This window comes from Mus caroli, chromosome 4 (genome assembly GCF_900094665.2).
Source record: "Mus caroli chromosome 4, CAROLI_EIJ_v1.1, whole genome shotgun sequence".
Lineage (NCBI taxonomy): Eukaryota > Metazoa > Chordata > Mammalia > Rodentia > Muridae > Mus > Mus caroli.
The window spans coordinates 93549813-93568475 of NC_034573.1; the positions used below are offsets into that span (position 1 = coordinate 93549813).

Sequence of the window (18663 nt, forward strand, 5' to 3'; positions counted from 1 at the left end):
TTTTTTTTTTTTTTATTTTTACTTTAAGTGTTTTTTAAAACTGATTCTCAACTGAGCTAGCCTAACGTTGTGATTCTCCTGTCTCAGTCTCATGAATGTTAGATTACAGGAATGTACAATGATATCCACTTCCTTAATGATGATTTGACGGGAAATAAAAGCTATATTCTCTGAGGCCGGTGTCTGGGAGACCCTGAGGCCACGTGCCGGGTAGGCATGTGCTCTACTGGAGAGCAGTGAATCTCAGATTTATAACAGGCTTCAATGTTGTCTGCTAATTTTGGATTTTGATAACTGCCTCTGGGATTCTGCTTAACAAGTTCCTATTTTCCTCAGTGTGATAAAGATGTTATTTTATGCTTTCTTCTCAAAGCTTTATTTTAGATTGATTTGTTTGTTGATTTATGAAATTTTTAATGAATTTGATCTGTAGAAAATAAAACAAGGGCTGGAGAGATGGCTCAGTGGGTAAGAGCACCCGACTGCTCTTCTGAAGGTCCAGAGTTCAAATCCCAGCAACCACATGGTGGCTCACAACCATCTGCAACAAGATCTGACTCCCTCTTCTGGAGTGTCTGAAGACAGCTACAGTGTACTTATATATAATAAATAAATCTTTAAAAAAAAAAAAAGAAAAGAAAACAAGTAAGCTTGAATAAAGACTTTGCCACATGTATATTAAGAAGTTGTTTCGGTGTCAGTGATTGAACCCAGGAACTCATATGTGCTATAAACAAGTGCACTGCCAATGAGCAATATCTCTCTCCTTTCATTATTTTAAAATTCATAGACATAAGTGTGTGTTGTTTATATAATGTCCGGCATGACGGTTTTTGTCATGTTGACATATACACATCACATGTGTGCTATACAGTGGTCAAATCTAGCTAATAAACAAGGGCGTTACCTCACATAATTATCACGTTGTGATGAGAGCACAAGTGTACTGTGTCCTTAGTTTTCAAGAATGTAATAAGCCACCATTGGGCATGGTCACAGTGCCATTCAGTCGACTTCTTAAACATATCCCTGTAATCATGTCCTTTTGACTAACATGTCTCCACCCCTGCTCCACTTCACACTAGGCCAGCTCTGATAATAACTATTTTACTCTCTGTTCGCATCAACTGTTTAAATTCCACATGTGTGAGATCATGTGACATTTGTCTTTCTGTGTCTGGCTTATTTCACTTAATGTCTTCCAGGTTCATTTATGAATCCCAAATGATGGGATTTCCTGCTTTAAATATTATTCCATTGTGCATGCATACCACATTTTCTTCATCACGTTTTATTCAACAGATATGTTAATTCAGTACCTTAAGTGCTTAAGTAGCACTTCCATAAATACAGGACTGAAGGTGCTTATGTGACATTGATTCCATTTCGTTTGAATATATAACAAGTTGTGGGTTTTCTGGATCATGTAGTTGTACTTTTAATTCTGAGGGACCTCCCAAGTTTTCCATGATAGCTATATTAACGTATACTTCTACCCTCTGTGTGTGTGTGTGTGTGTGTGTGTGTGTGTGCTATCCTGGTTCTACCTTCTCGTCAAAATGTTCCATTTGTCTTGTTTTGGTTGTAGCTACTCTAAGGATAAGGTGATAGCCACTATGGTTTTGATTTGTACTGCAGTGATGGTGAGAAATATTGAACACCTTTCCATATATACTTTGGTCAGCTCTTTGTCTTTTTGAGAAATGTATTTTTAATTGATCATTTGTTTTCTTACTCTTTCCCCATTGTGTGTTCATGGTACTCTGGTTGAAAGTCAGCAGGGTCAAAAAAGTGTGGATCTGTGTCTGTCTCTCCAGTCTGTTGTGTTGCTACAAGTGAGTTTGTGTTGGCATCCTGTGGTTTGTCACTGTAACATTGTGGAGTATTTTGAAGTTAAGTAGTATGATGCCTCTAGTTTTGTTCCCTTTGCTTGAGAGTGCCTTCCCTGTTTGGGGTCTTTCGTGAGTTCTCATGAGTTCCACGATGATTTTCCTCCTTCTGTGGTTAGTGTTACTGGTATTTGGTAGCAATCCCACTGAGCTTGGACTTTGCTCTGACTGGTGGATGCTGTAGCAGCATGAAAGCACGGGATGTATTTCCATTTATTTGTTTCTTCTCCAATTCCTTTTCAGTGTAAAGATCTTTCATCTCTGTGATGGTGTCAACTTGGCTGGAGTGAGGATTACCCGGAGAACTGGTAAAGCTTTGTGGTGGGGTGTGTCCGTGTCCTGAGGCATTTGAGTCATTGACTGAACAAGGAGGCTCTTCTCGCACTGTAGGCAGGAGTCATCCATTCAACTGAGGGCAGTCAGATAGCATGAAATGTCCAGAGGATTTTAGGTCTTTGCCTCTTGGATCTGGGGTTCACAACTCTTCCCTCCTGGACATCAGCACGCCAAGTTTAGACTTCAGGACTTATACCAGAAGCACTCCACTGTCCTTAGGACTTAAATCTCTCTCTGAGAATTATACCACTGGCTTCTTTTGTTCTGAGGCCTGGGTGCTTGGACTGAGCCACTGTACAGTCTTCACAAGATATAACTTCATCAAGTGGATTTTGAGTCATTTGACTTGTTCAGGATGGGAAAGAGCTGAGGGTGAATTAAGAGTAAAATGTAGGGGATGGCGCTGCCTACATGAATAAAATGAGACATAATTACTCAGGCCTTGCTGGGTACATGAAGAGATGCTGAGGAAAGGATCTGAGATATACTGGATGCCCATTAAAAGCCAGTTGCTCTGTTGGATAACATCTTTAAGTGTGATTCTGGGAGAGAAGTCTTAGTGGAAAGTCTAAAAGCTTTGGGTAATTTAACATAGCTACTAGATGGTGGAGTTAGGATTCGAACTCATTTCTATATTGTTTTCTCCCCACTCTCCTCCACGCCCTTTCTTTCCATGCACTTCCCTTCTCTTTCCCCACCTTTTCAGCTATCCTATCATTCCTTTTGTGGATTTCTGAAGCTCTGCTCTTCCTTACTTTCTATGGAACAGAATATATCTTTTTTTTTTTTTCTTTAAATAGGATCTCTCGGTTGTGTCGGTTGGCCTAGAACTCACTTTGTAGACCAGGCTGGCCTCACACACAATGATCCTCCTGCTTCTCCTTCTTGAGTGCTGGGATTAAAGATGTGTGTCACCTCTTCTTACTGGGTCATAGAGAAGCAACTTCCCACCCACTTCCTTCCTTTTTTCCCCCATGTTTTATTTTTTATTAGATGTTTTCTTCATTTACATTTCCAATGCTATCCCCTTTCCTAGTTTCCTCTCCAAAAATCCCCTATACCCTCGCCCCTCCCCCTGCTCCCCAAACCAACCCACTCCCACTTCCTGGCCCTGGCATTCCTCTATCCTGGGGCATAGAATCTTCACAAGACCAAGCCCGCCCACTTTGTTACCCTAAAGTGTTACACTTTTTATTGTAGCAATTCTGAAACATGTTCCCATGTCACTTAGGTATCGCTGTATAAGGAACCATCTAAGCAGAGTGGTTTGAGACAGCAGACATTTATTTAGCTCCAGTTTCCACTGTCAGGAATTAGGCACATCAGCTCAGTAGTACTGATCTGGTTCACACTCATCTGTTCTCATGCCTGGGGCCTCAGCTGAGATGCTGGGACCATCCTACAGCTGGCTAGCTTGGTCTCATACTTTGGAGGAGAGGAACCAAGAAAGCCAATGGAAGCCGGAGGCTCTTGGGTCTAGGCACAGAGACAGTACAGTAGCACTTGCAGTGTCTTAGCTCCAGCTGTTGTAACAAAGTATCCCAGACTGGGTGGCACAAACAGCAGGTGTTCGTTTCTCATAGTAAGATGCATGGAGGTCAAGGTCAAGATACTAGCTTAGTATATGATACAGACCATTTTGTGGCTCGTGGGAAGCCACCTTCTTTCTATGTCCTCACGTGATGGAAAGCTCTGTCTCGTTGCTCTTTCACAGTTACTCATCCATTCCCAAGGCTCCTGTTCTAGTGACCCCATCATTTAAAAATACTGTTTTAGAACCTATTTACTCTTTATTGCAACTTCATGTGCACTTAGGATGTATTCTGACCATTCTCTCTCCACATCCTCTTTTAACCCTGACTTTTGGTTTTGTCTTGTGGCCCATTTAGAGCCGCCTGGGTCACTACTGGACTGACACAGTCCATTGGAACATGGTGGGTTCATCAGTGAGCAACACAACTGAAGCCAATGGTTGCCTCTCACCCTGAATCTTATTAGTAGTTCAGCATCAAGTGGCAGGACACCCTGCATCTTCCCCCACCCCTGCCTGCCTGCTGATTGGATCTTTTTTCTGTTGTCTTACTTCAGGCAGCTACAGCTGCTGTGAGTTCATGATTGCAATGGCTGATTTGAAGCTCTTCTCCCTATATTCTGGCTGTTGCATTCTTCCTACCCATCTGCCACAGTGTTCTTTAAGCCTTAGATGGGATGGTGTAGACGTCTTGCTAGGGCTGAGCATCCTACACAACCTCATTTTAACCCAATTACTTCCTGAAAGTCCCCCTCTACCATATAAACATGCTAGGCAGTTAGGGCTTCAGCCTAGGCCCTTTGTGAGGTTCAGTGATATTCAAGGAGAGGCAAACTCCATTTCTTTTACTGCACTGTATGCTCTCCTACATGTCACGTGTCACTTCCAAGTTTCCAAAAATGCATGGGGGAAATCTCTCATCATCAGTTAGCAAACAATCAATTCTATAGCAGAAATGCAACTCAACTCTGCCCATTTCTACTTGTTGGTAGAATCAGATCTTGGATATTGAGGGCTCAGTTGCACAGGACTGTTCAGGCATCAGTTCAGAGTCCAGGCCTCAGGTTTTCTGACCAGCTGGCCACAAGCAGCTTCCTACAACTCCATAGCTTGGCTTTGTTCATTTGCTAGGGCAGCTCAGAGAACCCAGGGAAAAAGCACATTTATTGGTTCATTGTAAGGCCACAAAGGAGGATCTGGATGAAGACACACATGGGACCATCTGACAGGTGCCTGGCTGCTCCTGGGATGTGGACCAGTTCTTCCTCAGTTTCCTCAGACTCCGCAGGTTCCCCAAAACTCCGAACCCTTCCACTGGGGTTTTGTGGAGATGTCATTGCACAGGCGTGACCGAAGCACAGGCAACTGAGTACCAATTGGACTGGGCAGAAGGTTATCATCTGTGGTCCGAGTCAGTGAGAAACTTAGCACAACCGGTCTGTTCAGATTCTTCATGGCCCCTCTGTGCAGTGTGCCTTCCTTCCTGGTATGGGGCAGAACCCCATGCGGAATGAAGGTCTGAGGATCTATTCTTAGACAAGGTAGCTAAGAGTGTCCTTCTGGTCAGGAGTTAGACAGGAACGCAGAAGGTTATAATGTACTTTTGCTTTTAGTGATCTGACTTGGGGAAGAAAGATCCTAGTTCTTACAGTGTACCTTCAGGAGAAAAAAGAACAGAGAACAGAAAAAAAGACCAGAGAAAGAGGTTTTGCTGAGGCCTAAGTTGCCCCAGCATTATAACAAAGACATTATAAAAAAAATTCCTTTTAGCTTAGCTTTAAATCTGCTTTAGAAACTAAAGGCCAAATATTTTAACTAAAGCTATACTTACTTTTCTAGCCATTTTGGATATAGTAAGAACCATGGAATCTCTCTCTCTCTCTCTCTCTCTCTCTCTCTCTCTCTCTCTCTCTCTCTGTGTGTGTGTGTGTACATGTACATGCATACCATTTGTATGCATGCACACATACATTCGGCTTTGTGAACACAGAGGGTACCTTGCAGGCTAGAGAGTATGTGGTAGAGGGAAGACAGTAGTTAGTGGCAGTAATTAATTGTGCTCATGAATCTGCATACACACAAGGAAGTGTGGATTTGGAGATATTTTCATGAAAAGCTCTCTTTGATCTGAAAGGAAATGGAGTCCTCATGTATCTGGGCCACGCTGTATGGAGAGACCTCAGCCCATGCTTTCCTTTCATGGCTGTAGGTCAGGATTGTGTCGAACATGGTTCCTACCCTGCAGCCTACACAGGGATGTGCAGAGCTTCAGAGGCGGAGGCCAGAGGCCAAGGCTGCAGTCCAGGCTCTGTACTGATTAGTTGCTGTTGGAAGAAATGTTTATTCTTTGTGTTTTACTTTCCCCCCTCATGACAGCAGAAAGCTTGTCTCCTTTGGTTGTTAGTTTCTTTCTGTGATGGATGAACAGTAGCCACCCACTGGAACAGGCTACTGAAAAATAAGATACCCAGGAAATGTAAAGTGCAAAGCCTAGCAAGTATGTAGCAGGAAGAAAATCTTCCTGGCTACACAGTGAAGTAGCAATATTTTGTATCTACTGAGATAAATGAGAGACACTGTAGAGCTAAATTCATCTGCAAATTCATTTGTTTCACTTTGGTTTTTAATGTGGCCACTTGAAATTAGAAAGTTATGTTATTTTGTTTGTTTTAGTTTCTATTGCTGTGATAAACACTGACTTAGAGAGGAAGGTTTTAGTTCATCTTATAACTCCATCACTGAGAGAAGTCAGGACAGGAGCTCAGAGCAGGAACCTGGAGGCAGGAACTGAAGCAGACACCATGGAGGGATGCTGCTTACTGACTTGATCTGCCTAGCTTGTTCAGTCTGCTTTCTTACATACCCCAATATAATCTGCCTAGGGTTGACATTTCCTACAGTGGACTGGGTTTTCTTACACAAACCATTAACCCACAGACTTGCCTATGAACCAATGTGACAGAAGCATTTTCTCATTTGAGATTCCTTCTTCTCAGATAATCCTATCTTGTGTCAAGTTTACATCTTGTGTCAAGCATAATAGCACATAGTTATTGTTCACTAGTGGCTTGCATTCTATTTCTTCAGGCTCTTCTTTTGTGACCATGAAGTATTGTATACGTGTTAGTTCTATCCTGAACGTGTATAGATATCATTGTATAGGTTGCAATTCCATTTTTTTCTAAAGCTTATTAACATTCACTAAAGTTTTAACGTAAGCTACTATGTAGGCATCTTAGTTTTTTCTCCTGATGTACAAAGTAGAGAAGATATAATTCATTTATATGAGTAAATAAAAACTTGAGTGCACTGGATTCCAATTATGTGAGCATCATGTCCAATAGTAGGTAGAATTCTTTTGGCTGCACACACCACCGATACAGTACAAATCAATTTAATTAAAACAGGGGCTATTATAAGTATGAAAAGGTCTTCTGAAATTAGTGCCTGTAGAAAGTTGTCTTCCTATATCTCTTTTTCTCTCAAATTTACCTCTTTCTCATTGGCAACATTTCCGTCTCAGCTCTCCTGTCCCCACATATCAAAAGCACAGATTGTAGGCATGCTGTATGTTATCTTTGCTCAAGGGCAGGATTCAGTTTGACTTTCTCTCTGGTTTTCACCTGTTGACCTAGCTTGATTTTTAGATATTGATCTTGGTAGGCCTGGGACAGTTTCAACTTCAGCCAGAGAAGAGGAGAATTTCCCAGAAAGAGTGCTTCTTTTGTTTGCTTAAAGAAAGTGTATCTTATGTCTTCTTTTTAGATATGGTTTGTCTCCCAGAGCTTTGTGGGCTGAGTATCCAGTGACACTGGGTCCCTAGTATCGTACTCTGAGAGCAGTGGGCCCTTTAAGAGGTGGGCTTAGTGTAAGAAAATTAGGTCATGAGGGCTCCAAGCTCATGAATGGATTAGCATTGTTTTGTGGTAGGGGTTCATGGGAGTGGACTCATGCTGGACCTTGTGGTATAAGTCTATTATCCTAGTTACTCAGGAGGCATAGGCAAGAAGATCTCAAGTTCAAGGCCTGCCTTAAATTACAGAGTGAATACAATGCTTAGCCTAGGTAAGTTAGCAAGATCCTTTTACAGAATGAAAAAAAAATAAACATAAAAGATGACTAGGGATACAATTTTGTGATAAGTGCTTGCTTAACATATAGCAGATATAAGGCACAAGGTCTGGTTCTGATAGCACAAAGAGTAGATTGATTCCTATGGAGGGTGGGCTGTTATCAAGAGCAGGCCTTGACTCTCATTATCTCTTGGTTTCTTCTCAAGTAATGTTCCTTCTGTGTTCTGGGTCCCTTAACACTTTTCCCCCATGTTATAATGCAGCAGGAAGTCTTCCCCAACTCAACCGTGCAGTTTGGCCCTTCCTGTCACCAGGATTGTGAGCTTCATAAACCTCCTTAAAAGGACCTCAACCCATGTACTTTAGCAATGCCAAACAGGGTGGGACCACGGTGGTAACTAATATGCACAGTCAATAAGTACAGCGAAAAGCTCAGTTAGAACAGAGAAGATTAGGGTTCAAAGAAGTTCTGTATTTTGGCCAGTTTTAAACATCCAGGTTAAATGTTCACATCTTTTTAAAGCCCACATGTTTAACCAATACACCAAGAAAATGCTGGAAAATTGGGTTGTGCTACTTGAATTTTAAGGAGTTAGCCCTTGCCCCATCTGCATTAGATCACTTCCCATTGAACCTGATGGCGGGACTTCCCATGAAGTCCCATGAAGTCGTTCCAGGTAATACCAGGGAAGTTCTTCTGGAACTGGGATTGGGTACTGGGAGCTTGAGGATATGTCCTTCAGCCTTGCAGCCAAAGCCTGAAAGGAAATGGGGAAGCACACCAGTTAGTGTCTCTGACCTACTGTGTTTCAGATGTTAGCATAATTTATATGTATATATTTCCCACCATTACATGGCTCCCCATGGTTCACAGCTCATGGGCATGGTGATGGTAGGAACAGGGGTGAGCATCACTGCATCATGGAGTACACAGACTGGAGTGGGAAGGCACAGTGTAGACAAACACATGGAGCATGTGTGACACATTACAAGATGCACAATGTACTATAGGACCTGATGGAAGTATATCTAACCTGGTCCTGACAGCTTAAAGAATCCCTGGGGAAGTGCTGTCCTCACAGGCACTTAAAGAGAAGGTTGGACTGGACCATGTGGGAAATCCAGGGATGCCAAATGTCTGGACCTAAAGACTGAGGTAGAGAGACTTGCAGGGTGAATTAGTGGGTAAAAGCAGCTTGCTGCTGGCTTGCTGATCTGTGTTTGATCCTTGGGAGCCACATGATAGAAGGAAAGAACCAACTCCCTCAAGTTGTACTCTGACCCTAACATGTGCATGCATGTGTGCACAGACATGCATATGCACATACACACACAGTAAAGCAATAAAATGTAATAATAATCATTTAAAAAAGAATAGAGGTGAGGTGAAATGAGAAACAAGAGGTCTAGTTCTGAGCGAGAAGTAACAGTCCTGAAGTGTGAAGGGTACATGTGTCAGTCAAATACTTAGATCCGCGGTCTCAGCCTTCCTGATGCTGCCAGGCTTTAATATAGTTCCTCACATTAAGGTGACCCTCCCAACCACAAAATTATTTTTGTTGCTACTTAATAACTGTTTTCTTGCTACTGTTATGAATTATAATGTAAATGTCTGTACTTTCTGATGATCTTAAGTGACCCCTGTGAAAAAGTCATTTGACCCAAAAGGGTCATGATCTAGATGGAGGGCTGAGCCCTTGCTTTCTTAGGGTTAATTGCTGTGATGAAACACCATGACCAGAAGCAACTTGGGGACTATCTTAGTTGCTGTTCTATTGCTGTGAAAAGACAGCAAGGTCAAAGCAACTTATAAAATAAAGCATTTGATTGGGGATTGTGGGCTTGCTTACAGTTTCAGGGGGTGAGTCCAGGGGCCATCATGACAGGGAACATGGTGGCAGGTGTGCAGGCATGGTGCTGCAGCAATAGCTGAGAGCTTACATCCTGATTCACAGACAGCAGGCAGAGAGAGAGAGAGAGAGAGAGAGAGAGAGAGAGAGAGAGAGAGAGAGAGAGAGAGAGAGAGAGAGAGAGAGAGGGAGGGAGGGAGAGAGAGAGAGAATAGAGAGAGAACGAACAGAGAAAGATAGTTAAGATAGATAAATAGATAGATAGATAGATAGATAGATAGATAGATAGATAGATAGATAGATGATAGATATAGAGATATAGAGATAGAGATTGAAAAAGAGTCTTGTGTGGGCTCTTGAAACTTCAAATCCCAGCCCCAGTGACTCACCTTTTCCAACAAGGCCACACCTTCTAATCCTTCTTAAATAGTCCAGCAATTGGAGACCAAGCATTCAAGATTATAAGAGCCTATAGATAATTATAAGAGGCCAAAGCACCACAGGGAGGAAAGGGTTTATTTCATCTTGGAGAAGTGTAGCTTGTTCCCTCTGGGTTGCTCAGTTTGTTTTCATATACTATCCAGGATTAGACCACCTGCCCAGGGGTAGCACCACCTACAATGAGCTAGACCCCCCTCACATCAATTATCAATCAAGAAAATACCCTGCAGACTTGTCCACAGGTCAGTCATATGGAGGCATTTTCTCATTTAAGACTCCTTCTTTTCAAATGACCTAGCTGTGTCAAGTTGACACAGAAACCCGCCAGCACGGTCCTATAATTAGATTTGCATTTTAGATGTGAATCAATTTGTTCACTTTTTCTGACTCATTTTTCTTATCTCTAAATTGAAAGGGATCTCCTGCTCTCTGCAGTTCCTTTCTGCTTTAATATTTCATACATTCCTCGGGCTGTAGAATCCTTAATCCCAGGCTAGCTTCCAGATCTCCTGGGCAGCAAGGCCCAAGATTATAACCAGGGCTGGAAGAGGTACGTGGAGTGTAGATGGGGGTGGGCAGGGTGAGGAAGATAAATAGATGCTGTCTCTTTCCCACTAGAAGTTAGTGAAAAGAAGGGAAAGGTAGCAGGAACAAGAAACGGGTAGGTAGCTTTGTCTTCTCAACAAACAGGTAGAATACATCTGGCTCTGCTTCTGGCATGGGTGAAATTTAATATTCTCCCATCTCTGTCAAAATGCTTAAAGTATTGCATTTGTATTTAATGATAAATACTATGAAGCCTGAAATGTACTTTAAAACACTGGGGAGGTTACAGTTCAGTGGCCTAGCGTGAATAAGGCTCTGGATTGATTTCCCCAGCCTTGCAAGTAAAAGACTAAGTACACAAATAAATGAATGAAGTTGGGGCTATACATATGAAAGGAGATTGATTATGGCTTGGTATTGTTGATATTGAGTTGTAGGTACAGAGAAATCCAACACATAATTTAACTGCTTTTGTGTTTTGCTTGATAACTTTCATAAATCAGAGTGAAAAGTAACTACTTCTAACCTCATTACCTAAATTTCTTTATTATTATTATTTTATTGTACAAGTGTAGAATGGATCAGACTCTCTCTTGGCCATATAAATGTCTTGCAACTATTGTATTATGAATAGCAACAGACTATTTTAAGTTATATTATCTACTTGGATGACTTAAAGTGTTTTAGACTACATTGAAGTTACATAGGTGGGTCAAAGAAAGAATTCTGTACAAAGGAGGGGATATAGACTAGGGAAGTCTTGGGTGACATGAACATGACATGAACAGGCTTGCAGTTCTGTGCTGGGTCAGCCTGAAGGAGTCTTTGGGTATCACAGAGAGTCACTGGGCTTGGAATCAGGTAGAGTAGACAGTTATGTACTCGTTGAAGGGTAACATATAATACCACAGCCAGGCACCAAGCCAAACTCTTTGTGTCCTTGGTGTGTCACACAATTTTAATAGCTGCCTTATTACTTAGATATAATGGTTTTATGAGTGAGCTAACAGAGTCTTAAGTTATAAAACTTGTCTGTGACTGTATAGACATGTAATTCCCAGTAACTGTTATGACGAGTGAAGAACTGAAGTCCAGAGGTTAGGTGGCACTGGAGACTATAATGGCTGCATGTAACAGGGGAAAACAAAAGAGTGACTCACCACAGGGAGAGTTCTTTCTTTCTCTCCCTTTGCTAATCTAGGTGTAGTTGACATAGGGCTGCTATGAGTTTCTAAAGCTCAGGGTCCTTCTGTCTTTTGCTTGGGTGCCAAAGCCTTTTAGCCTGAAGCTCTCTGAGGTCAGAGAGTGACTCAAATAGGAGTCTGTTCTTTCCATCTCCTATGTGGGTTCTGGGACTAGAACTCAGGTCTCAGGCTTGGCAATCGCCAACCTACTCACACATCTCACTTTATTTCATCCAGTGATGTAGGGAATGGAGTTTTCCCTCACTGTAGAGACTAGAATGTGGCCATGAGGCAGGTCATAGAAAACTTATGTACACATGTTTGGATAGTGCTCAAACATTGGTATAACATAGGTTTCCTTCGAAGCCAGTGGCTTCTCTCCATGTCTCTTTAATCTACATCTGCTCAGACTGCCACACTGACATGCCAAATGGAACATGTGCCAAACCTCTTTCAGTGTTAAGAGCTTGTTCTTATTTTTATATCTTTGTGGCTTCAAACTTGTTGCCATTGCCCTGCTCCCTGTCTCCCAAGTGCTGGAGAAACAGGCATGCAGCACCAAGCCTGTCTCAAGGTTTACTTTTAAAGATTTATTGATCTGAAATAAAGCCTTGAACTATGGAGCCTAGCCCAGCCTTGAGCTTTCTGTCCTGTCTGAACCTCTGGAGTATTGGCATTATGAATGCGTGCCATAACTCCCCATTTAGGAGTTACTTAGTTACTATCAAAAAATTAAACTATATTTTAAGTGGTTTTAATTTACAATTGCAATAATAGTAAGGCATTGGAGCTAGGAGCTTGCTTTTGATGAGAATAAAAATATTTTCCTTCTAGTTATTTTTGAATTGAACCGAAGGGTGACCAAGCATCAAATTTTAGGTGTATGACCTAAAATGTGTACAAGAGTACACAGGAGGAAGCTGTCTCCACCAGAAGCTGACTTCAGGCATCACTGAGCAGAAACTCCCACATGGGCAGTATAGCCACAGCAGTTTGAGTTTCACTGGTCACCCTGAGAAAGGAGTGCTATACTAGTGTGATGACACCAGTAGGCTCAAGCTTCACTCTCATGGTGGAGTTAGCACTGCAGCCATGTGCAGCAGCTGAGCATGACCAGAGAGTTTGACATTAGAGTCATAATATCCTTGTGAGCTTGCGTGTGTGACATAGGTTCTCCAAAAATAAGTTTTCAGGGTTGTCAAGGACGTGAGAGTTAAGCAAGGAAGGGACCTGAAAGTGGGAAATAAGCAATGAGCGATCTTTGTTACCACAAGATCTTCAAGTAAGCCTGGGTTTCAGGATGAGTTCAGAAAGGATGCCCCACCTGGAAAATTGGTCTTGTCTTCCAGGAGACACAGCACTTGGTCAGGCACTCATAACAGACATCTCTACTCCCAGCTCATGTTACATAGACGTTTTCTTGCATTAGATATTCTGGCTCTCTCATTGTTTGCCAACACACTGCCTGCTTGCTCTTGTGTGTTGCTGTATGTAACTCATGACAGCTGCTCTTAGTCACACGTGTGGTTCTACGCTGAACCCTTGATCAGCAAATGAGAACACTTGAATGATTGTAGATTTCTCCTCTGGATGCCATTTGGAGGAGGAGAGGGGGATGGCAAGTCAAGGTTTGAGAAGACAGGAAATTTGAGCCCAAGAGACTCCTGTAAGTCAGGGCCTGCAGTATTCCTGCAGGAGGAGAGAGTCAGGTCCACTCTGCTGTTGAAGAACCCTGAAAGGATTCCCAGCCTGTTCCCTTTTTTATTTGGCTGTGGCTCAGAGATGTAGGTTTTGGCTTTGGTCTTGGTCCTGTCCTTGGTTCTTCAGGTGAGATTTTGACACTGGAGGGCTCAGGTCCAGATGCCTATAAGGGCTGGTAGGAAGTAGGCCAGGAGGCTGGGAATGGTGGTGAGAGACAGTGCTCAAACTGGAGCCTGAGAATCTTCTGGAAAGACATGTAAACTAAAAGTTTTTTTTTTAAGTCCAGACAAGCTAAATATGTCAAGGATACACCTAGGAACTGTTCAGTTAAGAACCCCAGTTGTGTATATTCACAGGTCATATCCCATAAGGAGATACCTGGATGTGACTGAGGTGTGTTGCTCACATATGTTTTAATGCTGCTCATTGATTTCTATTGGTTACATCAGAAAATCAAAGGGCTGTGTTTCAGAAACCTGTGTTACAGGATATTTGGTCACACTGTGAACCTCAAATTGTGTTATTTACTGGAAAAACCTATTCTTAGTTGTGGTGTTGCTCAGCCTTACCACACACCTTTAATCTGAGATCCTTCTGCTTGAATATTGTAAATGAGATTAAATAAAATCAACCATGGGTCAAGAGGAAGCGAACAGAGATTTATTAAGAAAAAACTGGCCAGGCAGTGGTGGCGCATGCCTTTAATCCCAGCACTTGGGAGGCAGAAGCAGGCAGATTTCTGAGTTCGAGGCCAGCCTGGTCTACAGAGTGAGTTCCAGGACAGCCAGGACTACACAGAAAAACCCTGTCTCAGAAAAAAAAAAAAACAAAAAACAAAAAACAAAAGAGAGGAGAGCAGAGGAGAGGGGAGGGGAGAGTGGAGAGGGGAGAGGGGAGAGAGGGGAGAGAGGGGAGAGGAAGGGAGAGGGGAGAGGGAGAGAGGGGGAGAGGGTAGAGGGAGGGAGGGAGAGGGGAGAGGGGAGAGAGGAGAGAGAGAAAAAAACCATGCAGAGTAAGAGAGAGTCAGGGGAATGGATAGAGAGACAAACAGGAAGTAGAAGAGAGGAACATCCAGCCTGTAGGTTTTTGAGATAACATGTGAGAGGGCCATTCCTAATGGGACACTGGCTGAGGAGGATGGTCAGCTGGGTGTTTTCCATGCCTCTCTGAGCAGCAGGCTCTCACCCCAGCACCTGGCTCCTGAGTCTTCATTAGTAAAATCGAACAATTGAGATTTTTATTTACAAAACCCAACAGATCTGGCTTTATAAAAGCAAGAGCACAACAGAAAAACTTTGTCCTCATTTGTTGTCTAATTCATAAGATTTCTGTCATTCAATTGTTCAGGTGAACCCAGTAATCACAGCATAGAGAGTTGTCATAGTTAGGGACACTGGGAATGCTTGGTAATAGAGATTGGGCTCAAGAGAGACAGGTAGACTTTTACCATCAGAACCCATGGTGAAAAATCCATCCATATCATTAGTTAATGTAAACACACACACACACACACACACACACACACACACACACACCACTTTAAGCAGAATTTTAAGAAACAATATTTTCCACATTCCAAAGACTAATGTTTTTCATCGTATTTCCTTTTGATGAAAATAATGCATATGAACTGTTAAGTTTATTTTACAATTTACCAGTGGGCCACAGTGTGAATTTTATAAAAATGTAAAAGAAATCACTGGCGTAGAGGAAGGGTCACTACTCAGTGGTTAAAGCATTTGCCTGAGTATGGATGGATCTCTGAATCCACACAAAGTGCCCAGTGGGCATGGCGGCTCACTTGTGATCCCAGCCCCAGTGGCAGAGACAGCGGACCCCGGAACAAGCTGGCTAGCAGAACCAGCCATGTTTGTAAAACCAGCTATGTTTGTGAGTTTGGGTTTTGATGGATGACCCTGTGTCTATGAATAACCTGGAAGAGTGACCCGGGATGATTTCTGACATCAACCTTGCATCTCTGCATGTACAACACACACCTTTGTGCCATATATGTAGATCTCACACAAAAATGCAGAGAGGACGGGAACTTGTTAATTCAGTGTTTTCTCACGGTTTTTCCTTTTCTTACCATTTTTCCCCTTTGGTTGTTTTGTTTTGCTTTAGTTATATCTGAGAGGAGACCGATCCCGGGGTCTCAGGCATTTACTCAGTATTCGGGTACTCACTGGCTGTCATGGGACCCAAGGAAAGCGTGGACTTTCCTTCTTAAATACTCCAAATGTCACAGGAAAAGTGAGCATTCAGACGGTAAAACCCAGTGCAGAAAATCACTTTGCCTTCTACAAAAGGCTTTTCCTATTCTCATCTATCACAATGGTAACACATCTCTAATGCAGGACAGGTTCTAGCTTACTCTGAAAGATAGGAAACTATCTGCATTTTGGGAAAGTGATTTAATTAGATACAAAATACAATAGGCTAGAAATAATGGCAGGAAGTCATAATGTTGTAGTAGTAGTAGTAATAGTAGGTAATGGTAGTAGTATTTATTAAGCCTTTCCTGTGAGACGAGAATTGATTTTAGAGCTGGAGAGATGCTCAGGGGAAAGGAAGCTTGGTGATCTAGAGCGTGCACACTGGGAGGCTTGCAACCCATAGCTCCAGTTCCAAGGACGCTGATGCTCTTTCCTGGCCTCTGCACTCAATGCCAGCCACACATAGACCTATATTAAAAAAAAAAATCTTTAAAAAATCATTTAATTCTCACTTCAACTGTATTGTAATGGAAAAATGCTCCTTTTCTATGGGAAAAGTAAGACAGTTAGGTGATTTGGTCAGAGCCTGAGGGCCTGGAACTCATGACTGAGTGGTTTGGGTTCTAGACCCTCAGTCTCTATCCTCATTCCCCAAAGTGGAAGGGTGGCGCAGTTTGGCACAGTCAGGGACAATCCAGTACAGTCCGGAATAATCCGGCCCAGCCCAAACTCACCTTTACTCAATAGCCTCACTGCAAAATGTGGGTGGCAGATGCTGTGAGGAGAGAATGTTTGGTTGCGGGTATGAACGACGAGAGACCCAGCTCCTGAACATCTCTATGTGGACACTCACCATGGAGCTGGTAAAAACGACTGAAGACTCACCTTACAGGGGACAGTCAATCCTTTGAGTCTATCCACATATGTAATATTTTATTCTTGAGATAAATAGATTATGGAGCAAGCTGTTACTTTTCATTGAATATTTATTATTTATTTATTTATTTATTTATCAATCAAGGTATGATCTTACTGTGTATCCCTGCGTGGTCTGAAATTCACTGTATAGACCAGGCTGGCCTTGAACTCACAGAGATCCACCTGCCTCATGTTCTGGGGCTAAGGGTATGTGCCACCATACTTGGCAATTGTATTTTCTTTTTATTTGTGTGTGTATCTGTGTGTCTGTGGAAGGCAGAAGAGGGCATCTGATCTCTTAGAGTTATAGACAATTGTCTTCTGCCCAACATAGCTGCTGGGAATCCAACTCCAGTGCTCTGAAATAGTAGCAAGTGCTGTTGAACATTAAGCCATCTCTGCATCCTCTATGAATCAGTCTTGATCTTGGGAAACAGCAAGATTAGGCTTGGCTTTTACAATATTTCCCCCCTTTCCAAATCCTAGGTTCTCATCATTAATGTGTGTGTGTGTGTCTCGCTAGTAGCTGATCTTGATTTCTGTTGTGTTTTCGTAGGTGTGGTCCACCCATCTTTTTGGTTTTGTTTATATAGAGTCTCTCATTGGTTGAGAATCTTAGTTTCTCCTTTCTCCACTTCCCCAGTGCTGGGATTATAAACTTAAACCATTATGCCTGATTTTCTAACTCCCCCCACCCAACTCCCACTTTGATGCTAAGGCTCAAACTCAGGTTCTCCTGCTCAGGAGGAAGCCTTTACCAGGAACCCTCTCTCCACCCAGCCCTCCACCCTTACTAGCAACACAGGTAACTTTCTATCTTCTATTTCTGGAGTAAAGAATACTTAGTGTTCCTTTCAGTTGCATGCATGGGAGGAACCAGGCTTGCAAAAGCACAGAATAGAGCTGTGCTTGAAGACAGGCCAGTGCGGCGACAACAGGAAACATTTATGTGCTTAGTATAGATAGCTATGTTAAGTGCTGTTTAATTATTTCTTTAGCTACAACATACTAGTCATATGCTAAACACTTGGCAGTGCAGAGCAGAAATATCTTCATGGGGAAGTGAGCTTTTAAGGAACCTGTTAGAGTTAAGTTGGTAGATGTTCCAAGTTAGTCCCCAGACTCTCTAGTTTTTAGACTGTTATAAATAAATCTAGACAGTGTAGAATCCTGTGTTCATTACATACCAGTTTTGTAGAAATATTAGTAGTTATTCTGATTGATTTATTTTTATGTTAAGTATAAAGCTAAAAAATAAAATAATATGGCCCAGGGGTGTGGCTCAGTGGTACATCCCTTGATTACCATCTTTGAGATTCTTGGTTCCATCCCAGAAAAGCAATACGTGGGGGGAGATGCTGTCTAGCCCATTCATGCTTTGCAAACTTGGGAGATAGATATCCAAAAATACAAAGGCATATGTGTCAGTTTCTTTTCCACCAGTATGTCTGCAATTCTGATGTCTAGCAAAAATAACCCAAAGTGCTCCTTTTGAAAATAACAGTTTTCACTTTCAGACCATACAACAAGCATCTGCTAAGGCACGTAACGGACACTAGACGTTTGTGCTCCCTGGTGGTCAGTGATGAATTGAGAAAGTACAGAAAGAGATTATTAAATGCCACTGGAAACTATTTTGTTAGTAGATTTTAAAAGTTATGGCTTCAGTGAAGTAACCAAAAATAGCTCAAGACTTGCATGTTTGAAAGTAAAGAGCCTGTGTTTAAAATCATATTTCAGCTTTTCCTGCTACCAATTCGAAGTTATTATAAGCAAGCAATAGCTCTGGATTCTGCTTCTGGCCTTACTGCCCCTCAGCAGATGGGAGCACACTGGACGGTTAGTGAAGGGATGAGAGGATCTAGCACCCTGCCTCTTTGATCTCTTCTGACTCCTTCTCTACCCATGAGTCTGTGCGATCTTTGAAGAAGAAAATGGTTGTCAAGTAGTTAGTTTGTTGAGTTTAGGCTTATGAGGA

General features: G+C 42.3%; 1 protein-coding gene across 7 annotated transcripts in view; it reads left to right on the top strand.

The window, feature by feature from the left end:
- The window catches only part of Dnajc6 (DnaJ heat shock protein family (Hsp40) member C6), a 146583-nt gene that overhangs the window by 33966 nt on the left and 93954 nt on the right, over positions 1-18663 (top strand). For 3 of the 7 annotated variants that reach the window (XM_029476521.1, XM_029476523.1, XM_029476520.1), the window contains one exon: positions 2133-2197. The exons of the other annotated variants lie outside the window; for them this stretch is intronic. The gene's annotated coding sequence lies outside the window, so the exon portion shown is untranslated. The remainder of the gene's footprint in view (positions 1-2132; positions 2198-18663) is intronic. 7 annotated transcript variants of the gene reach the window in all.